The 18,838-nt window shown below is 44.3% G+C and overlaps 1 protein-coding gene across 10 annotated transcripts in view; it reads left to right on the top strand.

The window, feature by feature from the left end:
- Positions 1-18,638, top strand: part of CELF4 (CUGBP Elav-like family member 4) — a 772,591-nt gene extending 753,953 nt beyond the window's left edge. For 9 of the 10 annotated variants that reach the window (XM_033164061.1, XM_033164056.1, XM_033164060.1 and 6 more), the window contains exon 13: positions 18,387-18,638. The gene's annotated coding sequence lies outside the window, so the exon portion shown is untranslated. Of the gene's footprint in view, positions 1-15,799; positions 15,888-18,386 lie in introns of all 10 variants that reach the window. The other variant, XR_004427551.1, reaches the window with a different exon arrangement.
- Positions 18,639-18,838: the final 200 nt, after the last annotated feature.

Below are 18,838 nucleotides of genomic sequence, written 5' to 3'. Positions count from 1 at the left end.
TTCGAAAGCACGTCAAAGTGCAAGTAGATAAGTAGGTACCGCTCTGGCGGGAAGGTAAACGGCGTTTCCGTGCGCTGCTCTGGTTTGCCAGAAGCGGCTTAGTCATGCTGGCCACATGACCCAGAAACTGTATGCCGGCTCCCTCAGCCAGTAAAGCAAGATGAGCGCTGCAACCCCAGAGTTGTTCGCAACTGGACTTAACCGTCAGGGGTCCTTTACCTTTTTATACAACAATTAAAAGTGATGCTAAGAAAGCTGGAGGGGTGCTCATTCAAGGCCTAAGTTGTTGAGATGTTAGCATTAATACAGACCCTCCAAGTGTCCCTATTTTCCAGGGATGACCCAGGTTTACAGAAGCTGTCCCTGGTTCTGATTTGATCCCAGAACATCCTGCTTTTCCTTAGAGAAAAGAGAAGGTTGGCGGGTATGGAGTTATCTGACCCCTGAGCAGCCCTGTATAGGGAAGTTTTGAATGTTCAATGTTTTATTACAGTATTTTTCGCTCCATAAGATGCACTTGAACATAAGACGCCCCAAGTTTTTAGAGGAGGAAAGGGGGAAAGCCCTGTACTGGTTTTTTGAGGATCAGCTCACAGTTGTGCAGCTTCTTTTGCAAAGGGGAAAGCCCTGTTTTTTAGGATCAACTCACAGTTCTACAGCTTCTTTAGGAAAGGAAAGGGAGCCGTTTCTACAGTTTTCAGACAGATAATCTAATCAGCCAGCCAGTCACATGTCGCTGGGGAAACAAGCAGCCTCCCTCTGCATTCAACAATGGAGGCCTGGGCAAGGGGGTGGGGCAGAAAGGGAGCCTTATCTCTCCTGATCACTTGCTGATCAGCTGTTCAGCAGCTTCCTTTCAACACCCCCTTCTCTTTTTGTAAAAAAAAAAAAAAAAGCACAATCTGCTTTTGGCCCCTGGGCAATTCGGCTCCAGGGACCACCATTCGCTCCATAAGACGCACAGACATTTCCCTTTACTTTTTCGGAGGAAAAAAGTGTGTCTTGCGGTATGTTAACATGCTCTGTTTTAAGTCTTCTTTCACAAGACAGAATCCAGCAATATGCAAAGTCGATAGGCTGTGCATTAAAATGTTTTTACATATGTTAGAAGCCACCCAGAGTGGCAACCCAGCATGATGGGGGCATTATTATTATTATTATTATTAAATAGGATTCCCTATTTTCATCTATTTTCATCAGAGAAATGTTGGAGGGTATGTTAATATCTTGTATTGGGCTCCGTCGTCCATGGGCTAAAAATGCAGGCCTCGTTAGATTGGTGTCCTATGATTTTGATAAGGCACATCATTTAGGATTCCACCAACTGCAGTAGCTGCAGCTTCTGACCCATCTTCAAGGATGAATCTATGAGCATCCTGCCAACCCTTTCCAGTTGCTGGTGGTGGGGAATTTATTTTAGTGCTAATGCTGGGGATTAGTTTCCAAGAGGGAGGCAGAATTGATTTGCCTGTCACCACTAGACATGTGCTAAATCTGAAAGTATTCACATATGAGGAGCGAGATGTGCAAGATTATTTTTAAAGATTAGATTTATGACTTGTCCTTATGAAATGTGCATTTGGGGTTGCAAAGCGTCCAGTTCACACTTCCAGGTATACATCACTTGATCGCGCCAACACTTGATGATGGGTAGCTGAGTGGGTGAATTTGAAAAGGATTTCACTATTTCTTTATTTAATTTCCACCATTTCTATATAACAATATTGAGTTCTTAAGATCCTAGAGGTGTGTGGTAAGGTTAGGAGGATGCAATAAAGATGAAATTGGTTTAAAAACCAATAAGAAAACTCACTTAAAATGTGTGCTGTAATAGGTGCCAAAAATTCAACAGGGAATGGGAGCCTGTCTGATCTCAGCCATGAGGGAAGTCCACAAAATTGGGCCCAAGATACTGTAAACACAACTCCTAGTGGACACAAAGCTTTGGTCTGAGACATGGTGGACCAGCAGCAGGGACTCCCCCAAAGACCTCAGTTCCTGGTCTGCGACATAAAGTATCCTGCCCCCAAGTTGTTAAGGGTCTTGCAGATTAATACAGCAAACCTGAGCTATCATATCAGCAGCCAGTGCAGTCTTTTAAATATCAATGTCATGAGCTGGCGGTAATTCATTCCCATATGGAATGGATTACCGCCAGCTGGAGCTTCTAGACCAGGCCCAAGGATAGACCAGGCCAAATGGTAGTCCTCCATAGGACATGTCGTAAAGATTGAGCCGTGAGGTTACCAAGGCTCTATGGAAGTGGTTGGTTTGGTGGGCTCACCACCATACTTCATAAACCAGACAGCTTCGCTTACCCAGCCTGATGAAAGTTGTAGTCCCAAATGTCTGGAGGGCACCAGGATGAGGAAGGGGGGGGTGTAAACCTTTCTTCATTTATAAATCAACCCTGCATGTGTTTATTCAGAAGCAAGTCCCATGTGTTCAGTGGAACTTTGTTGTTGTTGTTGTTCAGTCGTTCAGTCGTGTCCGACTCTTCGTGACCCCATGGACCAGAGCACGCCAGGCACGCCTATCCTTCACTGCCTCCCGCAGTTTAGCCAAACTCATGTTAGTAGCTTCGAGAATACTGTCCAACCATCTCATCCTCTGTCGTCCCCTTCTCCTTGTGCCCTCTATCTTTCCCAACACCAGGGTCTTTTCCAGGGAGTCTTCTCTTCTCATGAGGTGGCCAAAGTACTGGAGCCTCAACTTCAGGATCTGTCCTTCTAGTGAGCACTCAGGGCCGATTTCCTTGAGAATGGATAGGTTTGATCTTCTTGCAGTCCATGGGACTCTCAAGAGTCTCCTCCAGCACCATAATTCAAAAGCATCAATTCTTCGGCGATCAGCCTTCTTGATGGTCCAGCTCTCACTTCCGTACATTACTACTGGGAAAACCATAGCTTTAACTATACGGACCTTTGTCGGCAAGGTGATGTCTCTGCTTTTTAGGATGCTGTCTAGGTTTGTCATTGCTTTTCTCCCAAGAAGCAGGCGTCTTCTAATTTCGTGACTGCTGTCACCATCTGCAGTGATCATGGAACCCAAGAAAGTGAAATCTCTCACTGCCTCCATTTCTTCCCCTTCTATTTGCCAGGAGGTGATGGGACCAGTGGCCATGATCTTAGTTTTTTTGATGTTGAGCTTCAGACCATATTTTGCGCTTTCCTCTTTCACCCTCATTAAAAGGTTCTTCAATTCCTCCTCACTTTCTGCCATCAAGGTTGTATCATCAGCATATCTGAGGTTGTTGATATTTTTTCCGGCAATCTTAATTCCGGTTTGGGATTCATCCAGCCCAGCCTTTCGCATGATGAATTCTGCATATAAGTTAAATAAGCAGGGAGACAATATACAGCCTTGTCGTACTCCTTTCCCAATTTTGAACCAATCAGTTATTCCATATCCAGTTCTAACTGTAGTTTCTTGTCCCACATACAGATTTCTCAGGAGACGGATGAGGTGATCAGGCACTCCCATTTCTTTAAGAACTTTCCATAGTTTGCTGTGGTTGACACAGTCAAATGCTTTTGCGTAGTCAATGAAGCAGAAGTAGATGTTTTTCTGGAACTCTCTGGCTTTCTCCATAATCCAGCGCATGTTTGCAATTTGGTCTCTGGTTCCTCTGCCCCTTCGAAATCCAGCTTGCACTTCTGGGAGTTCTCGGTCCACGTACTGCTTAAGCCTGCCTTGTAGAATTTTAAGCATAACCTTGCTAGCGTGTGAAATGAGTGCAATTGTGCGGTAGTTAGAGCATTCTTTGGCACTGCCCTTCTTTGGGATTGGGATGTAAACTGATCTTCTCCAATCCTCTGGCCACTGCTGAGTTTTCCAAACTTGTTGGCATATTGAATGTAGCACCTTAACAGCATCATCTTTTAGGATTTTAAATAGTTCAGCTGGAATATCATCACTTCCACTGGCCTTGTTGTTAGCAAGGCTTTCTAAGGCCCATTTGACTTCACTCTCCAGGATGTCTGGCTCAAGGTCAGCAACCACACTACCTGGGGTGTATGAGACCTCTATATCTTTCTGGTATAGTTCCTCTGTGTATTCTTGCCACCTCTTCTTGATGTCTTCTGCTTCTGTTAGGTCCTTTCCACTTTTGTCCTTAATTGTGGTAATCTTTGTACGAAATGTTCCTTTCATATCTCTAATTTTCTTGAACAGATCTCTGGTTTTTCCCATTCTGTTATTTTCCTCTATTTCTTTGCATTGCTCGTTTAGAAAGGCCCTCTTGTCTCTCCTTGCTATTCTTTGGAAATCTGCATTCAATTTCCTGTATCTTTCACTATCTCCCTCGCATTTTGCTTGCCTTCTCTCCCCCGCTATTTTTAAGGCCTCATTGGACAGCCACTTTGCTTTCTTGCATTTCTTTTTCATTGGGATGGTTTTCGTTGCTGCCTCCTGTATAATGTCACGAGCCTCCATCCACAGTTCTTCAGGCACTCTATCCACCAAATCTAAGTCCTTAAACCTGTTTTTCACTTCAACTGTGTATTCATAAGGAATTTGATTTAGATTGTATCTTACTGGCCCAGTGGTTTTTCCTACTTTCTTCAGTTTAAGCTGGAATTTTGCTATAAGAAGCTGATGATCAGAGCCACAGTCAGCTCCAGGTCTTGTTTTTGCTGAGTGTATAGAGCTTCTCCATCTTTGGCTGCAGAGAATATAATCAATCTGATTTCGATGTTGCCCATCTGGTGATGTCCATGTGTAGAGTCGTCTCTTGTGTTGTTGGAAAAGAGTGTTTGTGATGACCAGCTTGTTCTCCTGACAGAACTCTATTAGCCTTTGCCCTGCTTCATTTTGAACTCCAAGGCCAAACTTGCCAGTTGTTCCTTTTATCTCTTGACTCCCTACTTTAGCATTCCAATCCCCTATAATGAGAAGAACATCCTTCTTTGGTGTCATTTCTATAAGGTGTTGTAAGTCTTCATAGAATTGGTCAATTTCAGTTTCTTCAGCACTGGAAGTTGGTGCATAAACTTGGATTACTGTGATGTTAAAAGGTCTGCCTTGGATTCGTATCGAGATCAATCTATCATTTTTGAAATTGCATCCCAGTACAGCTTTCGCCACTCTTTTGTTGACTATGAGGGCCACTCCATTTCTTTTACGGGATTCCTGCCCGCAGTAGTAGATATGATAGTCATCTGAACTGAATTCGCCCATTCCCGTCCATTTTAGTTCACTGATGCCTAGGATGTCAATGTTTATTCTTGCCATCTCATTTTTGACCACATCCAGCTTACCAAGGTTCATGGTTCTTACATTCCAGGTTCCTATGCAATACTTTTCTTTACAGCATTGGACTTTCCTTTCGCTTCCAGTGGAACTTACTCTCGGGGAAATGTGCATTGGGTTCTGCACAGGTAATGTGACACAGGTGTGTTAATTCGGCAACTGTTGGACAGTATTCTTGTATACAGTGGTACCTCTGGTTGTGAACGGGTTCCGTTCCAGAGGCCCGTTCGCAACGTGAAAAGCCCGCAACCTGAAGTGCCATGTCTGCACATCCGCGTGGCGCGATTTGATACTTGTGCGCAAGCGCGATTTAGCGCTACTGCGCATGCGTGAGCAGCAAAACCCGGAAGTAACCCTTTCCGGGTCGCCACGGGACGCAACCTGAAAAAACGCAACCTGAAGCAAACGTAACATGAGGTATGACTGTAAAGGCAGTAATGCTGGTTAATAACCATGGAGGACATGCTGCTTCTGGAGACAAAATTGTGCCCTCCCCATTTTGTATACAGAAGCTGCCAGGAATGCCAGCTGAAGCTTCCTTCACCAATGGGAAGGTTGCACATGACAGCAGCAGGAGAATTTGGGGTTGGTTGGGTGCATCTCTAGACTGTGGCACACATGGCTCTGATCTCCCACTGAGGAGAATGGTCAGGGGGCTCAGGTGGAACAACTGGGAAGGGGGTATCTGCTGCTACTTCCCCCTGGTGCCACCTGAGGGTATTGTCCTAATTCTGTCTAATAGCTGAGCTTTCCCTGCCTCCATCCATCCATCCATCCATCCATCCATCCATCCTTTCCTACTTGGAGTCCATTACAGAGAATCATGTCATGGCTATAGGGTTGGGGGAGCCTGGAAGGTGTGACCTGCTTGCCATAATCAGAACGGCATATGTTGTGGTGGCTATCTTCACCCGAGGAAGAATGGGACAAGCCAATTTTAATTGTGGGTTATGTTTATTCCCGTGCTAATGTTGTCCTTGGTTTTAATGTGTCTGAGTTTTTGCATGGATGTGCCCACTTTCCAGCAAAAACAAACTCTTGCACATAAGATGTTTATATCCTACAAGAGGCGCTCAAAATTGTTTCTAAGACAAGCACCCCAGCTTTACTGATGCAATTCAGGAACATCGTACGAAGTGGGGCTTTGAATGTCTTTTTTTTCAAAAATGTAAGAAGAAATTAATAAAACTTTAATAATTAATAGTCCTATGAAAGCTTATTGAGTGATCTCAGGCTTCAATCAATCTTCAACATATGGGGACACCAATTTTCACCTTACTCTTCCTAGCTGGAGGTGTATCCTAGTTTTAGTGCAATTAAAAACGAGTCAAGAAATATTTTTAGTTAATTGAGCCATACACCTTGAAGGTAATTTGAAGCTGCAGGCGAAAAATAATAATAAAATATCTAACGTGCTAATTGAGTGTTGAAAGATTAGAGTTAGCTTGTTTCCGCACAGCCAGGCCTAGCTCAGAGATACTGAGCATGCTCTTAATTTCGAGAGGGTTTTGGTTGGGGAGGGAGACTGGGAGAGAGATGTAAGCAACAGCGGCAGATTTGTAACCCATAGAAAGTCCTCCCAAGTACCTGAGTACTCGATGTAAGGTTGTTTGAGTGCAGAATATCACCTACTGGTAAGATGCTCATGGGCTCTAGGAGCTAACTCCTTGGAGCAAGGTCCCTTCACACGTGCCCCCAATAAAGTATTTCAGGGGACCCCCAAAGTTGATGGACATTGCCATTCAAATGGTGTCCATGTGCCTTGTGATCAATTATGTGCGGCGGGGCATGCCTGAGGCTCCCCCCCCCCATATTTTATTCAAGTAAGCACCCCCTGCTTGGGTCTTCTGAGCAGAAATGTCCTTGCCCGACATTGATCCCCCCTGAAAGCAGCTTTGGGGGTGAAGTAGTTGTTGAGGGAGGGGTGGAATAACACAAAGTGACTTCTGTGAGTATGTAGCACAATATAATGTGGATAATGTGATGTGTGTGATGTAACACAAAATGACGGCAACATCTAAGAGAGGAAGGGATAGGACACCCTCCCCCCAAAAAAGGTATTGAAGGACCCCACCCCGCACCAGCTGCCCCCCACAGAAATGGGAAAAGGCACTTACACCAACCAGCCCTACGTATTCATAGAGCGAATCTCTCCTCCTCTGTTCAAAATGGAAAGGAGGAGTGGGGCTGGGGTTCAATCAGTTTTCTGAATTATGGCATGTTTAAGGGGATGTGTTCAATGCAGGCGAGTCTGAGGCAGCTCAAACAGGAACTGAGCAGGAAGAGCAAACTGTCCCCTGTGCGTTGTGAATTTTTGAGGGGATATTTACGGAGGCGTTTCCTGGGCACTGTAGCAGCCCTGTTTAGGGAAGTTTTAAATCTGTGACATTTTAATGTATTTCAATATTTGTTGGAAGCCGCCCAGAGTGGCTTGGAGGACCTAGCCAGATGGGTGGGGTAATAATAATAATAATAATAATAATAATAATAATAATAATAATAATCAGAATAGTGTATTCTGCTCAGGCCCCGTTCAGGACATTTTGCTGCCCAAGGGAAAGGACAAAATGGCGTCCCCTCCCACATGCAGAAGCCAACTGGGTGGCCAGTTGACTCGCACTTCGACAACGCAGGTGGCAGGATAGTATCCTTCGCCACACCTAAGGCAACAGGCTAGTTTAAAGGGTGGAGGCCAGGCTGTGTGGCATACAGAGCCACGTCCTCCACCCAGGAAGAATGGCCAGGGACTCGGGCAAGAATGGTTGGGCAGTGGCCTACCCTGCTCCACAGCAACTGCCGCCTGAGGCAATTGCCTCATGGTGTCCAATCTTAGAGACCGTGCTACTTCTGCTCACAGAGGGGGATGTTTGGATTCGGTCCCACATCTTCTGGAAGTATTCCTATTGCTGAGCCATGGAATTGTTGCAATGTGTTGGGTTTTATGGAAATCAATGGAGGGAGTGAGGAGGACCCACAAACAGAAAGCAGGAACTGTTGCATAAAAGCATACTGGTTCATAGCTGTCGACCTTCCCTTTTTTTGCGGGAAATTCCCTACTGATAGGGGAATTTCCCGCAAAAAAAGGGAAGGTTGACAGCTATGTACTGGTTCCATGAGTAAAGAAAGTAAAGGATGCAAGAATCCTTAGGAAACACAGGAGATACCATATCTATGCCATTTATTTATTTTTTGAGGCCTTCTCTGCAGTGGCTCCCCATCTGTGGAACGCTCTCCCCAGGGATGTTCGCCTGGCACCTTCATTACACACCTTTCGGCACCAGGCAAAAACGTTCCTCCTTTAACAAGGTCTTTGGTTGATTTATTGACATCCTATGATGCCCTTTTAAAATGTGTTGTGGTTTTCGTTTGTTTGTTTGTTTGTTTGGAAGGGAGATTATTGGGTTCTTGCTGTTTTTATTTGGATTATGCATTTTGTGGTTTTATATTTTGATTTTATTCTGTGAACCTGAGCCCTGAGACCTGCGGGTGTAGGCACATAGCTGTCAACTTTTCCCTTTTCTTGCGAGGAGTCCTATTCGGAATAAGGGAATTTCCCTTTAAAAAAAGGAAAAAGTTGACAGCTATGGGCCAGTATATACATTCAAGGAAATAAACAAAATAAATAAATAAGCAGGAAGGATGAAACACCCAGGAAAATGAAGAACAGAGCGCAAAAAACAGTCTGTGCGAGGATGAGGAATAACTTCTGCAGCAAAGCTGTATTTAAAATGCCCCTTTGCACCTAATCACCTCATTCCACAACTGTGGCGAAGAAGACAATGCAGCACAACGTCAAGTTTGTCTGTGAGAGTTGCGTGTTGAGGTTCCCAGACAGCTCAACTCCCCCCCCCCAATAACTCAGACATCACACAGTCATTTTAAGTTTAAGGTTTTTGGCATGATTTTGGCCACAACTTTATTTAAATGCAACCAATGTGAGTGGCTGCTTAGGCATTGGTTCCGACTATCTGTCCCCTGCCCTGGGACAGAACTGACACCCGCTAGCTAGCAAAGTCAGTAAGGGTAAACACCTATGGGGTGAGATCAGGAGCTGGGTGCCGTGCCCTCGGCTCTCCCCCAAATGCTCCCAGGGGCTCTTGCACGGCCCTAGCCCCTTCTTGTGGGGTACGGACAAAAGCAAGATGAGCCCCTGGATTCCTTTAACGGAATACCCTTGCAGCAGCATTTTGCAGGGACAGGCCCAGCCAATTCCTGACCCCTAGACCAACCAATTTTAACCAATGCCTAACCGCAACCTTACAAGTTGTGACGATTTGCTATGCAGTAGGCAAAAACCAAATGGCCCCAACCGATTAGCCAATTGGACAAAATTCGTACCAGGCCCCTGCCTCAAAAGCAGACGACCCCATGACAGGCATAGCAAGGTCAAAGCGAAGAAAAATTCCCTAAAATTAGGGAGGGAGGGCGGGAGATCCGTTGCACGCAGCAAAAGTGAAACCAAAAGGTCCCGTGCAAGGATTTTTAAACCATAGTGCCTGTCAATCATTAACTCGCAACATGCTCAACTCCCCAGCAACCCAGTGAGCCAATCCAAGCAGTGGCCATGCCAACAAACTGCCCAGCAAGAGAGAGCCTGTTCATATCCTCCAAACCTTCCTGTGACGTTTTTACACTGTTTGTTCTATCTTTTTCAACCCAACCCATCAAGGGTTAACGCAGGCGCCAGGTTGAACTGACGGAACATTCCATGAGGGGCAGGGTGGCTGAATGGTTAGAGAGAGAATGGGCAGCCATTTTGTCAGCGGAGAGGGTGCTTGGGAGAGGGAGTGCGGGGTGGTTGAGAAGAAGGTCTGTGAGAGTAGGTTTAGGTTAGTTATTTGTAAGGTTATCTATCATACGATTAACAAAGATATTACCACTGAAACTAAGCTTGTACACAAAGAAACCTTAATGCAACCATTGTGATATTAAGCAGTTAAATTTCCATCGTTAAAGTGCCAGTCAGAAAGTCGTCTGTGTTACTCTCCAGCAAAGGTACATGAAACTCAATGGTGTGGACACTCATTCCAGAGTGGAACGGTCAGGGTGTGTCTTTGAGGTGCGCTGTGAGGGCGAAATAGGGAAACAGACCCAGGGTGTCACAAAGTTACCTCAGGGAAGAGGCGAGCTTTTACATGAGGGGATTTCTAGTGGCTGAACCCCTTATACTGGGGACACGAGGGATAGTCTCATATTTGGCCTAGAGTTGAAAAGGGTATCTGGCCACGTTGGTGCCGGAAAGGGACTCTCTTTTATTTAAAAACAAAAAACAAAAAAACCCAGTAATGCTAGAGGGTTTACAGAAAGGCTAAAGGGATAATCGGGAGGGTGGATTCACTTCAGAAATCCCTGTTAGTTCTTTTAATAATTGAGAGGACGAAGAAGTTCTAAGACGAAAGGAAGGGTCTTTCTTCCCCTCACATTTCCCCATTTAGCCTGCCAACATTTTATCTAGGGGTGTATGTGCCTCCGAGGCACATCTGAAGGCAGCCCTGTTTGGGGAAGTTTTCAATGTTTGATGTTTTATCGTGTTTTTAATATTCTGTTGGAAGCCGCCCAGAGTGGCTGGGAAGCCCGGCCAGTTGGGCGTGGGTATAAGTAATAAATTATTATTATTATTATTATCATCATCATCATCATCATCACCACCACCACCACCACCACCAGGTAAAGGACCGGCCTTCCTGGAAAACTCCACTTCCCATGCAGCCAGCTTCCCCCAAACCGATCTCAAAACTGTTTCATTGGTACTCATATCTATTGTTGCCAACATCCTAGACCACTCTGTACACCTGTAGAAGGGGGCACTACCCCCTGAAAGCTTACACTGTTTAGCCTGGAGAAGAGAAGGTTAAGGGGTGATATGATAGCCATGTCCAAATATATAAAAGGACAATATAGAGGAGGGTGAAAGGTTGTTTTCTGCTGCTCCAGAGAAGCGGACACGGGGCAATGGAGTCAAACTACAAGAAAGAAGATTCCACCTAAACATTAGGAATAGCTTCCTGACAGTGAGAGCTCTTCGACAGTGGAATTTGCTGCCAAGGAGTGTGGTGGAGTCTCCTTCTTTGGAGGTCTTTAAGCAGAGGCTTGACAGCCACCTGTCAGGAATGCTTTGATGGTGTTTCCTGCTTGGCAGGGGGTTGGACTGGATGGCCCTTTGGGGTCTCTTCCAACTCTAGGATTCTATGATTCTAAATGCATTACTCTTAAGCATCTCCAGTTCTTTCTGATGTTCTGGCTAACACAGACCAACACGGCTATCCATGGGCACAGCCAGGATTTTTGTTGAGGAAGGCAGGACTTTTGTTGGGGGCGGGGCAGAAGCGACATGATTCGCCAGTTAAGTGTTTCTGTTGTTTTACTTGATCGGAGGCACAGATGCCCCCTGCCCCCCCCCTTTTGGCTATGCCCATCTGGGTATCCTACACAGATGTAATCTTCATATAAGATTTAGGGAAGCTTTTAATGTGTGATATTTTAATGTATTTGATTTTTGTTGGAAGCCGCCCAGAGTGGCTGGGGAAATCCAGCCAGATGGGCGGGGTACAAATAATAAATATTATTATTATTATTATTATTATTATTATTATTATTATTATTAGAACTTGGGTGGGTTTAAAAGAGAGTTAGAGACAGGCTGGTGCAGTGGGCTAGACCAGGGACACCCAACTCCCAATAGACTGCGATCTACTCACAGTATAAAAAACTGGCAGTGATCTACCCGTTGTCGTTTGATGGATCAAAGTTGTTGAGCTTTATTGCGATATACACAGACCACAATCGATTACTCAATTCAATTCAATTTGCTACAGCGAAACCCAGCAATATGATACAATATAATTCCAGACCAGTGATCAGTAATATCACTACAAAGCATCAAAATCCTAAGGATTAGAATAGTACAAAAAGCAATTGACGCAAGAGAGATTTATAGTATATTTTCCAATAGAAGCGATTTATGTTTTTTGATGGCTAAGGTGCAAAACTTGGCAACAGCATAGGATACTGAGCTCAAAGACTCTTCCAAAGGGAATTTACGTAGGATTTCAGGGGTAAATTCCAGATAATATTGCAAGGGTTTAAATTTTGATAAAAGGGGTAATATAAGTCAAGACCGTTCTTCATTGTAAAGTTCACAGAATAAAAGAATGTGAGTAACAGATTCCACCTTATTGGTCATGCATGGACATAGGCGCTCGTGGATTAGTATCCGCAGGAATTTGCCGTGTAGTACAGCTATAGGCAATGCCTCAAATGGGGCTCTGGAAAAAGCCCATCTATAGGATTCGCAAGTAATATTAGATAAATAAGGGGCAGCTGAAAAATTGGGCCAAGATTTTAGACACCTATAGTTCTCAGGGAGTAAGGCGTCTTCTTTTTGCAGTTCGATATCGAGAAGCCTCTGAGTAATAGTTGATTTTGCCTTATTCAGGGATCCACTGAAGTGGACTTCGGGATTTAATCCCAATTTATTTGATCTTGTTAACAATTTGCGTAAGCCAAGGTGGATAAGGTACTGCAGCCAGAAAGTATTTTAAAAAAATATTTATATAAAACACGCAGTTGAGGGTCCTGAATCCGCAGTCAAATAGTGGACCTTAATCTGATGGTCCACTTTTTTTTGCTAGGAAGCAAAAGTTGCCGAGCATTTTTTGGAAAGGCAAAGTTGTTCAGTTTTTCTTAGGAAGCCAGAGTGGTTGAGCTTTTTAATATTCTTTTTTTTATTTGGGGGGGAGAAGATCCCTGAGGGACCAGAGATCTACCAGGAACACCCCATGATCTACCAGTAGATTGCGATCTACTTGTTGGACTTGCCTGGTCTAGACAAATGCCTATCAATATTCCTCCATTGTTGGAGACAGCATGCCTCTGGATACCAGCTGCTGCGAAATAGCAAGTCAGGAGAAGCTGCTGGTTGGCCACGGTGAGAACAGGATGCTGGACCCCACGGACCTTTGGCCTGATCCAGCTGAGATCTTCTTAACGTTCTCAAATTGTCTTGCGGGAAGCAACCCTGGCTTCCTTCCAGAAAAGTTTCTTTTGCAGTTCTCCCGGTTATCTTTCAGGTGTGTTGATAAGCGAATCTGCTTTTTACATCCAGGGTTTGGGCTGGGTGTTCATCAATATGCAGATGACACCCAGCTCTACCTCTCTTTTAAATCAGAACCAGTGAAGGCGGTGAAGGTCCTGTGTGAGTGCCTGGAGGCTGTTGGAGGATGGATGGCAGCTAACAGATTGAGGTTGAATCCTGACAAGACAGAAATACTGTTTTTGAGGGACAGGATGCGGGCGGGTGTGGGGGACTCCCTGGTCCTGAATGGGGTAACTGTGCCCCTGAAGGACCAGGTGCGCAGCCTGGGAGTCATTTTGGACTCACAGCTGTCCATGGAAGCGCAGGTTAATTCTGTGTCCCGGGCAGCTGTCTACCAGCTCCATCTGGTACGCAGGCTGAGACCCTACCTGCCCGCAGACTGTCTTGCCACAGTGGTGCATGCTCTGGTTATCTCCCGCTTGGACTACTGCAATGCGCTCTACGTGGGGCTACCTTTGAAGGTGACCCGGAAACTGCAATTAATCCAGAATGCGGCAGCTAGACTGGTGACTGGGAGTGGCCGCCGGGACCACATAACACCGGTCCTGAGAGATCTGCATTGGCTCCTAGTATGTTTCCGAGCACAATTCAAAGTGTTGGTGTTGACCTTAAAAGCCCTAAACGGCCTCGGTCCTGTATACCTGAAGGAGCGTCTCCACCCCCATCGTTCAGCCCGGACACTGAGATCCAGCACCGAGGGCCTTCTGGCGGTTCCCTCACTGCGAGAAGCAAAGCTACAGGGAACCAGACAGAGGGCCTTCTCGGTAGTGGCGCCCGCCCTGTGGAACGCCCTCCCATCAGATGTCAAAGAGATAAACAACTACCTGTCATTTAGAAAATACCTGAAGGCAGCCCTGTTTAGGGAAGTTTTTAATTTGTGACTTTGTATTGTATTTTAGTATTTGTTGGAGGCCGCCCAGAGTGGCCGGGGAGACCCAGCCAGATGGGCGGGGTATAAATAATAAATTATTATTATTATTATTATTATTATTATTATTATTATTATTATTATTATTATTAGGGACAGAGAACTTGTGAGCTGGGCTGTGGGGATGTGGAGAGGAGAATCAGATTGGCATAAGCCATGGGTAGGAACCGAACACTGATGCAGAAGAGAACCTATGGGGAAATGGAATCATTGGTTTGGGGGAGGTTACCTTTGGGGAAGCGTACCTTTGTGTGATCGTGGGACTTTTAGCAGTAGCTGGAATTCATATGTCTGCCGTATATTCAACAGGCAGGCAAATAGCTCAGTCGCATCAACCACACCTTCTTCCCTGTTTATTTCCTTCACCCTCCAGGTGTGGTTGCGCTCCAACTGGATTCCAACTCCCACCATCCCTGATGGTTGTCCATGCTGTCCATTGGAGATGGTGGGGTACCACATTGGCAATCCTTGCTTTGCACCTTTGGAGCAGTGTTAGAAACTGAGATATATAAGCTAGGTGCCAAATGGCTCCTTATACCAGAGTTCCAGCTGCCAAAATGGAATGCCTACCAGTAGTTGCCATTTCTGGCCAGACAGCTCTAAACTTGCATTTTTCAATACAATGTTTTGGTTCCTGAAATTCGTTCTGATTGTGTAGTTAGAATATCACAGGTGGAATTCTACTGGGTGTGTTGCTAGTGTACGAAAAGAGACAAGGTCCAAGGATCTCCACCTCCAGATGGTGGAGATGGCTGGCTCAGGCACTATCCTGTCGCCCGGGCATCGTCACTTGGTCACGAGTGGTTGATAGCCCGGTGCAAACTGCGCCTGGGAAATTTCGAATGCTGCTGCTTTGGAAGAAGGAGACACCAAGTCTCTGCCCAACCCAAGGCCCCTTGGGAAAAGGAGTTGGGGGGCAGGCTCCTGTCTTTTAGTAGGCATATCCCATCCAGTTGAGGCCTGCAAAAATGGGAAATTCTGGGGAAGGTTTGCTCTTAGGTCAACAGGGGATGGTTGGCAGCCAATATATTTTCCCAGACTTTGCGAACCAACTTACCGGCCGCCTGCTGTCATCCATCCAACGCATGCTTATTTTAGCTGCCACGACATATTGTTCTGTTAATGGTCACTGTTTATTATGTGCCCACACGAACTGTCTGTATATGTCGGTGTGTCTCTTGCTAGGCTTCTTCCATCCATCCCTGTTTTATTTACTTAATTCCTTTTCCGTTTCCTGATTCTTTTTCTTCGTTACGTTCGATCGTGCGTGTTCATTAGAGCTTTTCGGAACGATGCTTTGTTTTTGCTGCTTATTTTTTATCCCCCTTTTTCTTTCTTTTTTAAAAAAAATCTTATAATTTCATATTTTATTATTATTAATATTATTTTTGCCGTTCTAATCTATATCTTTCCTTCCCGCCTTCCCACCTTTTTTTTCCAAACTATATATAAATACAAAGATATATATATAAAAAAAATCTTTTCTTCTTTTGTCATTCAATCAAATTCCAACAATACCAACCAAGAGCCAGTCAAATCCACCACAGTCTCGCGCTGAGCTAGGAAAAAAGTTCACGTAATGACAGGAAAGTGGAGAATACAGTCCCCCAGTCCGTAAGTTCAAATCAACTCGAAGTTGAAAGTGTGACATGATGGCGCCATGTAACGAAGCTAAGAAATGGTTGCATGACATGCCGTCAAGTTTCGTGGAGGTGCCGTGATTGAAGCATTTTTTCTTGGATGTTGTATCAGTTGATGATTGGCCAGTCATGATCACATGTGCCTTTCTTGACTTTTGTGCTGCCTCGGTTTTTAATTACTGTGCTCATTTTTTTTAATTATTATTTTTTTTCCTATTATTTGTTCGTTTCCTTTAGTGCTTGCAGTGGTTTCTTTGTTGTTTAATTTCTCGTTCAGCGGTTTTTTGCTTCTTTAGATTATCACACGGAAAGAGGGGAAACGTGAATTCTTAATTCTTTCGGGGGCGGAAAGGGGGATTGTTATAAATGTATGAATAATTCCTAGTTTTTTTATTTAAAAAAAAGGAAGCAGGGGGGAAATGTGTGATTGGTATTCTTGCACTCTAAAATCTTGTGTTTTCTTTTTTTTAATGGATAATTGGGGGCCTTTTTCAATTGATCTTTTTTTCTTTCTTTCTTCCTTAAGATATTTCAAATCCCTCTCAAAAATTCATAAGAGTTAATCGCAGCAGTTTTTACAAATGGAAACAGCTACCTTCCAAAGCAAGCTAGGAAATAAAACCTGCGGCTTCTAACGTGCCTTATTAGAATTCCTAATTTGCTTCATAGCGCAATAACTCTCAATAAATCCATCCTGTCTGGGGGGGGAGGGGCGTTATTTGGGAGAGAGAGGAAAAACCCTGATTCAAAAGTAAAATGCATTTTTTCTTTTTGTTTGTTTACAACTGAAAAAGGGTCCTAGATGAGTGTTTTCCTCTTTTTATTTCTTATTCTATTCTTATTATTTTTGGTGTTGTAATTGTTTAGACTGCTGTGTACGGTTTGCTGTTTGTTCAATCAACAGTGTCGGAAACCTGCCAGCATGGTTTGATATAACGCATGACACCTTCCCCACCAGAGGGGAGCTTTGCAGTTTCTAAGTTTCTTGATGTAATAAATCACCAAGTGTGTAAGAAGAGAAACCTGCTTGCTAGCAAGAGATAAGAGCTAATCCGTAATGATTAAGCATCCTCCTTAAATGTCAAGTTTAGTTGGATCATGATTAAAAAAATATATTTAAGAAATGTTAGCTTTACATTTTTTAGTTTATTTTATTGCACAGAGAGAGGGAGAAGGAGAGGAAGTTTGTTCCAAGTAATTTTATTTTTTTTAAGCCACCTGTGCAAAAAGTGTTTCTTTCTGCCACTTGCAAAAGAAAATATCTTCCTGGCAGCTTAGCTGCCCCACAGAAAGTTGAGAGTGGGGAAACTTTTAAAAGGACAATTTCTCCTTGCTTTCCTATAGCGGTCCACAAAATTAAGCTAAGGAGCATGTGACCATTACCAGGCGATGACCGACCCAACTGCCCAAATCAGAGTCTTGGTTTTTTCGTGGTAGAAAAACAAAAGCTTGGGGAAAGGGCTAGTGCAATTCTAAACTGTCATGGTCAAACAAAGGAAAGTCACTTTGTGTGTGTGTGTGTGTGTGTACACACACACACGCACACGCACACACCAGTATCTTTTCCCAGCCTCCTCCAGTGTGCAGGGAAGGTTTATAGACATAGCTACGTCTGAGAAAGCCCGTGTAATTCCAGAGCTCCACGAAGCCCTATACAGCACGCTTCTGTTTGGGGTCGTAGATGGGTCTTTCCTGAATTCAGTCTATGGAGAGTGACTTGGGGGAGCGCTCCCGTAGTTTGACAGTGTGGAAGCACCCTGATATTTGGCAAATGCAGAAATGTGGGACTTAGCAGAGAAGGTGGCAGAGCCAGCCTAGGCATCACGGCAGCCCCAAAGCCCAGTTCAAAGCTTAGTGGCAACCGAGATGCATGACACAGAACTCTCTTGAGAACAGCTTTGCGCACTCATTGTGGCATCGCCAGCAGCTTCCCGTCTCCAATGAGGGTACAATATCTGGCGCTGTCTCATAATCTGAAGTGAACGGGGAAGAGTTCACTCGTGCGAAAGCCATGTGTATGAACGCACATTATCCTGACACAGTGTTGCTATTTCTTAAGTGGAGAAAACATTTCAGATTTCATTATGAGCAGAAATTCCTTGTAGTCAGGGGCCGTTAGGGGCTAGGAAAACACCGGAAAGACATTGCACCACTTATGGGGAATGGATTGCACAACGTTCTCAAAATGTTCCCAAGCAGTTTAGGGATCTGATCTTGAACCCCTTCGCCAAATTTGCATTTAGTTCCCACAATGAGAGCAAGGTTGTCTTGGAAACAGGTGTTCTCCTAAATTTCCTTTTCCTTTTCCTTTTCTTTTTAGGTATACACTTTTGAACTTCTCGTCCCTTGTCAGTTTTCTCTTATCTTTCATCCTTCCTTGTTTAATTTATTGAAGGTTATTTTTCTTTCGTTTTCTTAACTGGTAAAACGTGTGTTGGTTAAATCTGCAATGATCCTCTTCATCTCTTTTTAGGGCGTCAGCTGAATGGGCCACATTTAGAGAAATATATATATATATATTAAATAAATATATATAGGAACGAGAACTGTTGGATTACACCTTTAACATATCAGCAAATATCAGTCAAGCTGAAGACTTCAGATTTACTCTCTTTCTGATTGTTTAGACTGTACCATTTCTTTAAGAAAAGTCACGTCAGCTGGGTTCGAAAGGACATGAGCTTGAAACAGAAACATAAATATCAACAACAACAACAACAAAAACCCACAGACAAAATCACGACAGGAGCAAGATCGTCTAGGATTTCTGCAGTGAAACTGATGTTACCACAGCGGCTTTTCTCCAAACAGGAAATGCAAACCTTGATACTGACAAGAGGAGTGCCTGTTTGCCACCAAGGATGCAGTTGCTATGGAAACCCCATGGCACCAGTCACTACGCATCTTTATCTGTCATTCCTTAGC

This window comes from Lacerta agilis, chromosome 11 (genome assembly GCF_009819535.1).
Source record: "Lacerta agilis isolate rLacAgi1 chromosome 11, rLacAgi1.pri, whole genome shotgun sequence".
Classification (NCBI taxonomy): Eukaryota; Metazoa; Chordata; class Lepidosauria; order Squamata; family Lacertidae; genus Lacerta; species Lacerta agilis.
Note: the sequence above shows the minus strand (reverse complement) of the source record. Positions and strands in the feature narration are given on the sequence as shown.